The sequence below is a fragment of the Thermobia domestica genome, chromosome 4 (assembly GCF_964235325.1).
Source record: "Thermobia domestica chromosome 4, izTheDome1.hap1.1, whole genome shotgun sequence".
Taxonomy (NCBI): Eukaryota; Metazoa; Arthropoda; class Insecta; order Zygentoma; family Lepismatidae; genus Thermobia; species Thermobia domestica.
In genome coordinates, this window is record NC_137457.1 from 220,991,816 (window position 1) to 221,004,144 (window position 12,329).

The 12,329-nt window shown below is 33.1% G+C and overlaps 1 protein-coding gene across 1 annotated transcript in view; it reads left to right on the forward strand.

Moving 5' to 3' along the window:
* Positions 1 to 2,053: 2,053 nt before the first annotated feature.
* Positions 2,054 to 12,329, forward strand: part of LOC145683871 (dehydrogenase/reductase SDR family member 11-like) — a 54,076-nt gene continuing 43,800 nt past the window's right edge. The window contains exon 1 of the mRNA XM_081755495.1: positions 2,054 to 2,186. The gene's annotated coding sequence lies outside the window, so the exon portion shown is untranslated. The remainder of the gene's footprint in view (positions 2,187 to 12,329) is intronic.

The following is a 12,329-nucleotide window of genomic DNA, read 5'->3' on the forward strand; positions in this document are numbered from 1 at the left end:
CATATTTCTTCAAAACCATGATGTAAAACAATTGAAAATACATCGCGCGGTTTGCATGTTGAAATTTTGCGTATATCTGGATTTGTTTAAGTATTTCTTTCTACTGTATTTGTATGTAACTTCAATTCATAAGCTTTTATAATTAGATACCCAACATATTTGACAATCACGCAGAAAACAACACCGAAGCTTCTACACTTGTGTTAATTTAACACACAGGCTGCGTGTCATTTCAACTACCGGTATTTAACACACAAATCCAAATGGAGAGTGAGTTTTTTAACTACCTGTTTGTGTTATATTTTAACACAATCGTGTTAACACATAGGTATGTCGTTGAAATAACACAGCGAATTTGTTACAGTGTTCATACACATCTTAGTGTGATATTTGTTTATTTCTCGTAAGAGGGGATAAAAGTCCGAACCTCCCTTATATACGCCACTGAGCACCAACATCAAGGATACTTCTTTGTATGTATTAGCACGTCTCAACGGCTGAAAAGTTATTTTTGAGGAACTATTTGCTTACGTCAGGGTTGTATAGCCTACAATAAGCACAATATTATTAATTATTGCCTCCTAAACACATGTATCTTCTGCGTTCATGCTCTTAACGTTTTCATTATACAGGTTTAGAATGTTATTCAAAATGTCAAATAAATATATTATATATAAGTGAATATGTAATAAAAGTGTTTCGTGGGAATTGTCTTCAATATTAGCAATTAGCTTCATATAAAAACTACAGTTTTCGTGCCAATAAGTGACGAAAAAATAAATGTCAAAACAAATTGTTTATTATGCGGTTATACCTAAACACAAGAGCATATTTTTTCCTCGTTATTTTCGTAAGTTACGTTAGAGAGAGTTAAATTTAAAATATAAAATGTATTCTTTGATACAGTATCTTTTCCCACCATCTCGTATTCACCTGATGTGACTGACGAAAAACTTGAAAATTCTCGGTTACCATAGTCAGTTGCGCAGTTGATACCCAAGTGTCACAACCTAAACGTAATTAATTGAGCGAGCATAAGCTGCTGGTTAGTGCTCTTGCATCGTATTCGGAAGGTCCTGGGTTCGGATCCGCGGTCAGTAATCCTAACAGATTTTCCCTGTTCCCCAGTTTCGTCCTGGGTTTTTCCTCAGTTTCGCCAGACGAATGCTGGTATAATATCTTTAAATATAGTAACTGGCCGATTTCATTCAACTTTCTTTCTCATTGCTATTGTTGTCGTTAATAATTTCAAGATAAATTGGCCTTAAAGGCTGTATATCTGGAAATTTATTAAATGAAATGAAATCTTTCCACGGTTATACCGGCTAGACTGAAGGAGACGGTAATGATGAGAAATGAAGGAAATGGTGGAATGAAGAAAGTGTGAAGAAAGAGGAGAACCCCGAGAAAATCCACACACACGGTATTTGACCACCACAAAGTTCATTTGGTGCGAGCTGGGATCGAACCAAGGACCCAATGCACCAGAGATTAATGCTCTACCACTGAGCCACCACTGGTAATTTATAAAATGAATTGAGTGAATTTCATTAAGCAAAAAGTGTGATTCAATTTTAATAAAGAGGCAGAGACTATAATTTGATTTGTCGTTAGATTTTTAGTTAAGGAATACTAAGGAAGAAACAACTTTAAATGTCTAAGAAAATTCCACTTGTATATAAACATAATTAAGTTGCAAAAAGAAGTGCAACAATCAATGAATCGAAAAATATTGAAAAAGTTTAGTTTTTATATAATTATATTGTCAGAAATTTATAGCGTCATTATTTTTATCGAAAGCCCTGTTTCCATGACATTAATCTTTCATTTATCTATTATGTTTCCCAGATAACACATTCTTACCTGACGCATCGTGTATACCGTACATAGAGGCTTGCAGATGACTGGCTGATTTCAAGTACAGCTTCACTGGTTTTCAAGGTTTCACTATTTAATCTCTAAGGACAGAATTACATAATATTCAAGATGAATTGTTTACATTTTATAAGGAAGTCAATTGCTTCTATTGCTGATTGTCTGCAGTCAACGTTGAGATGGATCGGTGGAAGGGTCGAGTGGCTTTGGTGACAGGTGCTAGTTCCGGTATAGGAGCTGCTACAGTCAGGGAATTAGTTAAGCATGGACTGAAAGTTGTTGGCTGTGCAAGACGACTCGACAGAGTTCAGGTAAATTTTGTTTTGTGAACTATTATATTGTTAATATATATTTGAGTTTTTGTATTGCGTCCTTATGCAACACCAAGATTATGAACAACAAAATTTACTATTAACGTGAGGCCCAAATAGTAATCGATGTTTGAATTCAGTGCAGTCGCCCGGTATACCCGTCATGTCAACCTGGAATCTTATAAAATCCCATCTCGAAAGGTAGAAATTCCCATTTTGCTATTAGTTTCCTACGCGCTATATTAATTACAATATTTTCAAAATTTATCAAATTTGAAAATTGACACTACTGTATGTCTCTTGCTTTCTTCAATATTTGAGTGAATTATTCGTAAATTCCGATTTTCTAAACTCAAGTATTTTCCTTAGTTGCTGATAAAAAAACTAGTTTATTTTGTTATCAGAATTTAATATTTCTACTACGCTTTAGTGCCATGATCTTCTCTTGAATTTAGTAAAACTAGGCAAACTTTATTCTTGAGCTATTTCGTAAAGGACATTTTAGAAATAGGTTTTCAATTTACTTTTCTCCTTTCATTAAAAAAAAAAAAAAAAAAAAAAAACTCCGGAGCGCAATTTACGTTCCTTGTTGCTTGTGTTTTGTGATTCACATGTTTCTGCCGAAATCACTTTCACCTTAACCCCTTTCTGCATGATTTTTTTTCTTTTAGCGAAAAAAATCAGTATTGGAAATTCTCATATGGGAACTTGAAAAATGAATCAAATTTGAATTTTAGATTTTTCACTTAATTCCGACGAGAAATAAATAAGTGTCATATATGACACACTTACAACTCACAAAGAACATGCCAGATGACACCAAAATCTCTTATTCATACACGTCAATATCTCACACAGCAGACAAAACAATCATTTAATGCCTTTGATAAATCACAAAAGAAGCTAAAGTGAAAAAAGTGTATTATAACATATGTCACGGCATGCGGTAAGGGGTTAACATGCACTTTTTAATAACAAAATTTGATAATTAGCACTAATTTCACGTTTATTCAAGAGACATTAACCTACTTTCCGCTCATAGAGATTTTTTGTTCGCGTCGATGAAATAATGGAAAAATTTCATTTATCCTTATTCGAAACATTAATCTAAAAGAAATCGCACAAATTGGAATTTTCCCACGAGTTGGCATCACCGAGGTGTACTGACGTTATGCAAGAACAAACCTCACAGCATTCAATGTTTTCACGAAACTACATGATCGTCTCTAACATGTAAAAATTGAAAAGGACGACTAGACCAAAGAATGGTTGTAAACGCCAACTAAATTTACGTAAAAATCGTAAAGTAAATGGGAATCGACAAATACAATTAATCATAATAAAATTCTTCCGTCAATGGCAGGTCACTTGCTACGTATTTAGGAATTTTTATATAATATGATATTAAGAAACTTCATTTTGATCTAGGAATTATACCGTTAATACTATCCATTAACTTTGTTTTCCTTTCATCATACTTTCTATCATGTCACTCAAAGTGCAACTTCAACAATATCCTAACATTTGTTATTGTAGTATTTCACATTATATTCTTTCACTCCAGCAATGCAATTGTATTCGTTTATATAAAGACTGTGTTCTATGTAAAAGATAGTCCGTAAACAATTTTGAATCTAATAGGTTAGAATCTAGTAGGTAGGGAAAAGTAATACTTTTGCTACATTTGGTAATAAGTAGATTTTTCCTTTCGAAAGAAAACAAGAGAAAAGGAAAAAATAACAACAGTTTAGTTGCACAACTCTGTCGTCAGGTGGCATGAAATATACTGAATTGTTCGCAATTTCGTTAAAAATGAACAATTTGGTTACACTTTTATTTAAACATTCCAAATAACATATATTAATTATAGTGTAGCTTACGTCAATGTTAATGAAACATTTTTTTTTATTTGATAAATGTGATTCTTTATTTTTGAATAAAGAAAAACTGAACTTCGTCATCTACCACGAAGCATGATTATGAACCGTTAGCAAACGTCATCACGAATAATTGTTTACCTTTCATCGCACAACGTGAAAATACTCTATTTTATGCGCGTCAGCGGTGGGAATAGTGAAAAGAATGATACGAAACTAGCAAAATACGGTACATATAACTCAATTGGAAATGAGAAATAAATAAACTATTTTAACAAAAGAGACACTGACCAAAGCTTAAAACCTGCTTTATTTTAAATTATAATTTGTAACAGGAAAGAGAATGAAAGAAAGGATAAAACAACATGAAGATGATGTTAGGAGGAAGAAAGATACCAATGCCATATACAACATGTTAAGGAGACGAATCACGGAATTAATTGGGATAAGACGGAAGTATTGGAGATGGAGAAAAGAATGATAATAAGGAAGTGGAAAGAAGCAGATTGGATAAAGAAGGTAGGAAGAGATAAACTGATGAACTGGACAGGGGGCTTACCTATTAATGAATTACGGCAAGGAAGTTTGAATAGCATAGAGAAAAAGAAAATAAATAAGTAAATAAAAAAAAGACCCTTATAAGAACCAAAAATGAAGGAACGTGATTAGTTGGAAAGTGAAAACGAAGACTTAAGGGATTGGCTGAAGGCCTCAGTAAATAGGAAGAAAAATAATAATAATAATAATAATAATAATAATAATAAAAATAAAAAATATAAATAAATAAATAAAAATAAAAAAAAGTACAACAATAACTATACATGTGTCTGTTAAAATAATTTAAACTTTTTCATAATAATGACTATATATATGACGGTTAAATAATTTAAACTTTGTCATAACAATATTTATATATGTGTCTGTATTTTCATTTATTTTCGATAGTGTCTGAAGAAGGATATGCTAGATATCCGAAACAGTTACAAATTATAATTTAAAATAAAGTAGGTTTTAAGCTTTGGTCAGTGTCTCTTTTGTTAAAATAATCAATCCAAAGCCATGAATAGTCTTACTAAATAAACTATATGGAGATTTCTTTGTTCGAACATGAAATAATTTCACAAATTTATTAATGCATGTTATTGACAATGTTTGATGTATAATTTCAAGTACCTAGGCCTATATGTTATGTACGGTTTACTTCTTCTTAAGTTTTCGATATAATGTTGATACTTTAGATAATTCTCTACAATTACTATTTTAATAGTGAATGACATAAATAAATATTTAATATAGTACAGATTGATGAGCTATTTGGAGTAAGATAGTAATATCATTATACAATCTTTTCTTGATGAAGAGATATCATCTCCCATTTTAGAGTAGGGCTAATTTTTCTTCGTTCATGCTTTTAAACTTCTTACACCTACCACTGCACAAACATATAATACGGATTTACCGTGGTAACCTGAGAAAGCACTGTTTACTTTTAAAATATTCTGAAGAAATGTATTGCCCATATGTAGGACCTAGAGAATTTATTCAATTCCTTAGAAACCGATTTATTAAATGAATTGGCTAAAGAAAGTCTTGCCGTATTCTGATTTTCCACACTGAGAAAAACCCGTTCTCCAGACAGCGTTATATTGTACAAATATACGGAATCCTCTTGCTTACTACAAAAATCAGTACGGAGCATACGTTATCCGTATGCTACATAGGCACTGCCCTTAGACGTTACATCATGCCGTTGCAGGATGTCTGATATCTAACAGTCTTCGTATACTACATACATATACGTATGTTACATTCGTCAGCTATATTATAGGCTATACGTCCATTTGTATGTAAGATCCTGACCGCTTATATTGTTTCATACGGAAAGTACCTACAGATGGAACACGTATACAGAAAGTATTATAAAACATGCGTTTTTAGTTATACGTTTGCTGTACGTTAAGTCCAAAAACTACAAGATTTACAAATGTAACATACGATTTTACGTACGCCACGTATATTTTTTTCTCAGTGCACTTGCTTGTGATAAAAGAAAATCAATATAATAATTGGTTTTAGTGTTTTATTGCTATAATCATTCAACTTCTCGCATGTCTTGCCGGAATCAAAAACTATAATCGTCCCTAGCAGTGTTTCTTCTAAACACCTCCGAAGCTAAGATAAATCAGGATTGCATGTCATGCTCGTGCATGCACTTCTTTATTTAACAAAATATGTTTCGGAGTAATCCCCTCACAGTTTGATTTTATACCACAGACAGTATTTTCTGGAGAAAAAAACTGGCTCCAAGTGGAATTCTTTCTGTTATATTTTGAGCAGTGCCTCGCTTAAAATTTTATTTCTGTCCAATTTGGTTTCTGAGGAACTGCTCTTTCGGAACACTTCAGGAAACTTTTTCCAAGAGAAGGATCATTAGGAGCCGATTGATTGATTGAATTGCTTCAAGTAATGTCATAACGTATAGTACATATTGTGGTTGCGACTTTGCATTAAATAACAACCACTACCGTAGGTGTGCAGCCAAAAATATTTCTGCGCAAGGAAATAATGACTATAAATACAACACTAATAAATGTTAAACTCTCAGCTCCAGCGGCGCAAATCTGTCTTCAACATTGTGGAGGGACGGGTAAGACCATTTTTTTTTTTTTTTTTTTTAGTGATGTTCAAAATATTTATGAAGTTGAAAAACAATGCTATGGAGACTCAGGGGAACAGAATTGTCTTCAATATTGGGAAACGGGCAGAGTTGAGGCTTGTTTTGGGAAGGGAGAGAAGTGTGACTCATACTATGGTAGATGCATCTGATTTCTGAGGTGAACTTGTTGTATATCATATATCAGGGGATGTGGATAAAGTGACAATCTGACAAAAATCATCACATTGCTACTCAAAAAACACAATTCAAATCGGATTATTGGGAGGGGATAGTCTCCCCAGTTTAGGGTTACCAGACGTACTCTTTTAAGAGTACATGTACTCTCTTTCAAGGCATGTACTTTTGTACTCTCTCTTTTTTCAGTGAAGTACTCTTTTGTACTCTTTTTACGTGGGCTAATAATTGATGTGAATTTCAACATGCTAACAAACAAATAGCCCTACTATATGTACAAATTATGTGCTCAGGGATTTTGTTATATTGCAGTTCATTATTAGATATAATTTTAAACTCAAGAAACGATTCGTAGTGACAAAAATAATAATCCTAACATAGCATAAATGAACAAAAAATCACTCATATGATAAAATCACTGTTACGTCAAGCAGTGATCCATTCTAAAAAAGTGCTTGATAAGAAAGATAATGCACCTGCAGTCACATTAGCAGCGTTGCCAATCCTAGCATAGTTATGCGAAACGTAGCATAACTTGAACTGTCTTAACATAGGGCATAGCGTAGTCCTGCATAATACTTTACCTTAGCTGAGACCAAAATGTTATTTCTCTCCTTCTCTCTCTCTCTCTTTCTCTCTCTCACCCACACGGAGAGTAAGAAATGCAGTTTTTTGTAGCGGAGGGTAGGAAACCAAAAGGGGCGTTCAGTAAGCACAAAAACAACTGCTGGGTTCTTGGCCTTCCTTAAGGACGCAGATATCTGTGAATGATCGTATATCGTTCGATTTCATATCATCTACACAAATAGCATCTCTAAGCTTCCTTGATTGTTGAGTCTGATTTCGGATTTCATAACCTTATTTCAATGTCAGAAACGTACATAATCGCTGAAGAGGAAATCTGAAATCATGTAAATACATACTTATTTAGTTAAAGCTGTATAAGCAACGAGTTAGTGTGCAAACAAATTCCTTTTGGTAGAAGTCGTGATTTTGAGCCGCATCGCGTCCTCAAAAAAATAAAATTGATTTTCACTTATATTTTCTCAGTTTCAAGATTGTCACCAGTTTTGCACGGAAATGAAATCCTTATGAAACACGCATACTGATACTTCCTACACGTCGTGTACAGGAAACAAAACTTCGAATTTTTCTGAATTCAATAGATCCAGGTAAACGAAGTTATTATTAAGTAAAATATAATAAGGAAGAAAGCGAGTCTAATTTTGGCAAAATTACATATGAAAGATCATAATTTTGTTAGCGTAGTGATGTAATGATCTGCTGTTTGGATGGTAACGCTGGGCAGCAGTTGAATAATCGTTTTTAAATCACCGATTAGTTCCTGACTATGTGTTGACGACTTGGTGTTGTGATAAAGTAAACAACAAGAGCATTATTATTTGGATTTTTTCGTGTCAATTGCCTTGAATTAAAGTGGTAGATAAAATGTCACGACGAAAGTGCAAATTTAATGACGATTTACAGAAGGAGTTTCCCGTGTTTAAAAGGACAAAAAGTGATTATGAAGTGTTTTGTGAAGTGTGTAATTCCGTCGTGTCGATAGCGAATAAAGGTCGCGCAGACTTGAATCAACATTTATCTTAAAAAAAAAAAATGCATAGGTAGTGCTCATTAATCTAAAACAGTGAACAAATTCTTCTTAAAACAAGACACTACAGAAGAAAATAAAGTATTGGCAGCAGAGGCTGCATTGGCGTTTCACACTGTGGCTCAAGCAGATTTTCAGTGACTCCTCAGTTGCCACCCACATTTCCTTAGCAAGAACGAAAGCAGAAGCTATAGTAAATAATGTTTTGGCTCCTCATTCCTTGAACATAATAACAAATGAGTCCAACATTCAGAATATAAAATATATTGGTGTTTCAAGTGACACTTCCAATCACGGAGCAATCAAGATGTGTCCTATTTTGATTCAGTACTTTGATGCGAATACAGGTATGCCACATAAACTGTTAGATGTTACATCAATTCCAGATGAAAAGTCTGACAGTTTCGAAAGTTGTGATTAATGCATTAAAAAAACACAAAAATGTCTGATAAATGCATAGCTTTCAGTGGGGATAATTGCAATAACAATTTTGGTGGTCTAAATAGGAAGGGGACTAATAATATATATATATATATATATATATATATATATATATATATATATATATATATATATATATATATATATATATATATATATATATATATATATATATATATATCACCTTCAAATTTCTCTTGATAAAACTATTTTACGAATATGTTGCCCTGCTCATATCTTAAATAACTGTGTACAGCATGGTGTGGATGGTTGGGCAATTGACATTGAAAGCCTTATGTTGAAGATATTTAACTATTTTTCAATTTACACCGTCCGAACTGAAGAATTAAAGGAATTTTCATCTTTTGTCGACATTGAATACAAACTTCTTTATCACTCCAAAACTAGATGGCTTTCCTTGTTCCCTGCTATCAACAGAATACTCGAGATGTTCCAGCCCTGAAATCATATTTCCTCTCCCTAGAACATCCTCCTGTTGTCCTAAAACAGTTTTTAAAAAAAACCTTTAAATCAATGTTACCTCTAGTTTCTTTATTCATTGATGTTTGTGTTTCATAATAAAATTCAGACAATGGAAAATGAGAATAACTCACTTGTGGAAACCATATCCATTCTCACTTCCGTGGAAAGGACAATAACAGAAAGAAAAGAAGCAGAATTTTTGCGACTAAAAGTTAAGGAAGTGATTAAAAAGAGCCAGGAAGGTGAGCATCAGTGTTTAGTTTTAAGAAAGACATTATTGTATGTATATGACAACTGTTTGGAGTATCTGAAGAAATGGACTGAAAATTTTGATCAGTTTCACATTTTTCAATGAATGGAGCTCCATAAAATTCCCCAGTGGACAGATATCGAGAAAAGTGTAGAATTTATGATGGATAAAGGCGTTAGTATCGAGGAGTCCCTTTTGTTTGATCAACTTTCGAATTTGAATTTTTTTCTGGCGGAAAAGGAAAATGATAAAGAGTTCAATGAAGCATTGTCTCATAAGAAGTGGGTGAACTATGTCAGTGTTAATAAAGTATCGGTTTATTCTGAACTTTTGAAGATATATCAGTTTTTCTATGCAATACCTACTCACAATGCCAATGTGGAGAGGATTTTCAGTTTAATGAAATCACAGTGGACACAAGAAAGAAATAGACTGTCAGTGGATTCAGTTAAAACCTATTTTTGACTCAGTACAACTTCAAAGACTTTAGTTGCGTCCAATTCTATGAACTTTGCTTCAAGGACAGAGACCTGTTTCAGAAAGTCAGAAATTCATCGAAGTACAACTAATTTGTAAGGTAAAACTTTGTTTTAAAAATGTGGTTGAAATATTGTAGACAATCGTAGTCATTTGAATTAGGATTTCATTTCCTTCCTTTTAATCTTGATATAGTAATTATCACAGTCAATTCAAAGTTACAATGTTTAAAATATGTTACAGTAAAGGTGCGATTATCCGCGAGTGCTGCGAAAAGGTGTTTCGAAAGCAAGAAGCAAAGACGAGTGACTGATTTATTTTAAAAAGGTGTAAAAGGAAACTTTCTTTTCTTTTCTTTTTTCTTTTTTTTTAACAGAATAGTATTGTCCTTTGTTTATTGTTCTTTATTTTAGTGATTTAGACGTAGAGCAAAGGTTTCTGTTGTAGTGTACAGTATATTAAAAGTTTTATTATGTTTTTTGTACAATAGAAAATAATTTTTATGCTGAAATATTTTTTTTCGTGTTTGCACCTTATTTTTAGTCTCTCTTTTCGGGTAATCCTTTGCCACCCAATTTCGCGGATAATCATGGCTTTACTGTATTTTCGTGGAAAGAATGTTGAACATTTGTTGGTTATCAAACTCATTATTACAATTATTTTTATTAATAAATTATGGGAAACTTGTATAATATTTATCTATTATTATTATTATTATTATTATTAGTATTATTATTACAGTTAAATTTCAGTTACAGTTTATTCATTTATATATATCTATATATCTATATCTATCTATCTATCTATCTATCTATCTATCTATCTATCTATCTATCTATCTATCTATCTATCTATCTATCTATCTATCTATCTATCTGTCTGTCTATCTATCTATCTATCTATATCTAACTATCTATCTATCTATCTATATATATATATATATATATATATATATATATATATAGTTTTTTTTTGTCATTGCTAAGTGTACTCTTTTTTCACTTTGACGATCTGGTAACCCTACCCCAGTTCCAACATTGAGGGGTACACGTCCCCCTCATCTCCTCCGGGATTTGCGCTAGTGCTCAGCTCTATTAACTAATGTTCATCCTCACTAGACGTGTTTGTACAAGATTATTGTTTTCGTCATCCACTCGAAAGTTTGGGAGCTCGAGAATAAGGCCTGCTTACACTATAAGTCCTAGGAAATATCTTAGGATTTATATGAGGAAAAATGTTACGATATATATCTCGTATGAAATCCTATCCTATCATTAGCTCTAGCACCGAGTTATATGGTTCAGAACAGGAATATACTTTGTAGTTGGATAAACAAATTTAGGTGATTACCATTCTTCCATGTTTTTGTGTAAGGATGTTTCCAAGTTAATGTTCAATACAGATAAAGCTTAAGTGGATTTGAATACTTTAAGTTAACATTTGCCAGTTTAGCTATTTGGCAATAATGAAAAGTTTATGTAGTTTTGCATAGAAACCTAAGTTTAATTAAATTATTAAAATGAGCTAGTCTAGATTTTCAAATGTATTCCCTGAGAGAAAAATTTTAATTCAACTTTGTGAGACTTATGTTATAACTAATTCCGTAGCACGTGACCTGGAAGATCTGGAAGCAACTAGACCCGTTGTAACCTATCAGATTCTGTGACCCTGTGACCCGAACAGACACGTGACCCGTTGACTCCAACAGACACATGACCCGGAGCCCTGGTCTGACTCGGAGTAACCCGGACAGATCCGGTGCGACTCAGAGACGATGGAACATCGTTATAAATGTTAAAAGTATATACAGAGTGCCCGAGAAGTCCCTAACCATTTCTGTAAAGGAACACTTGAATTCAAATGAAATGTTTATAGTATCAAAGAAGACACCGTAATTCAATCACAGTAGTTCGACATGATCGCCTCCCATATCTAAACAGTTTCCATCTCTCATCGGTGCATCTGAATACACGCTGCAACATTGCTGGGATAATTGCACTTACCGATGCCGAAGTGCGTTCACGCAAGTGTGCCAAATTTCTAATCTTTACCTTGTACACCTGACTCTTGATATGACCTCCTTACAAAGAAGTCGCGTTGGTATTGGTGCGTACAATTACCTCAGCAATGTTGCAGCATGTGTTCAAGTGAA